Source organism: Cucurbita pepo, unplaced genomic scaffold (genome assembly GCF_002806865.2).
Source record: "Cucurbita pepo subsp. pepo cultivar mu-cu-16 unplaced genomic scaffold, ASM280686v2 Cp4.1_scaffold000165, whole genome shotgun sequence".
Taxonomy (NCBI): domain Eukaryota; kingdom Viridiplantae; phylum Streptophyta; class Magnoliopsida; order Cucurbitales; family Cucurbitaceae; genus Cucurbita; species Cucurbita pepo.
Genome location: NW_019646445.1, coordinates 26,816 through 27,595, shown reverse-complemented (window position 1 = coordinate 27,595; position 780 = coordinate 26,816).

The window sequence follows — 780 nt, the reverse complement described above, 5'->3', positions numbered from 1 at the left end:
GATTATTATTGTATTGTGAGGAAATAGTTGTGAGTGTCCCAAATTGTAAATATACTCTTTGAGAGACTTGTGGTGTGTTATTATCAAACTCAAATAATTGTATCGGTTTGATCCTGCGCCGTGGAAAGGATTGAGTTTGCTCTTGACCTCATAAAAAGAGCGGTGTAGTGGTTTGGCTCTAATCCGTGGAAAGTCGAGAAAGTTCTTTATTCAAATTCTCAAGAGGCGCTTGGGGAGTGGAGTAGGTCGAGTTTGACCGAACCTCTATAAAACTATGGTGTCATTTTCTCTTACTCCTTCCTATTTAATTTCAAAATTATTATTGTGATTTATTGCATGTTCTACTTGATTATTGTTTTGACTTGAATTATTTTGTTCTAGTAATTATCATCTTCTANACAAAACTACGGTGTCATTTTCTCTTACTCCTTCCTATTTAATTTCAAAATTNCTATGGTGTCATTTTCTCTTACTCCTTCCTATTTAATTTCAAAATTATTACTGTGATTTATTGCATGTTCTACTTGATTATTGTTTTGACTTGAATTATTTTGTTCTAGTAATTATCATCTTCTACCTATTTGTAAAAAGTTTCATCGTTAGAAAAATTAATCACGTTTGAACACTTTTATCGTTAAAACCCTATTCACGCCCCCTCCCCCCTCTAGGGTTGCCATACCGATCCAACAATTGGTATCAGAGCGGGTTGCTCTTATAGATTTTATATATAAACTTTATTGTTCGAGCTTATGGCCAACCTACATGTTAAAAATGGTTTTA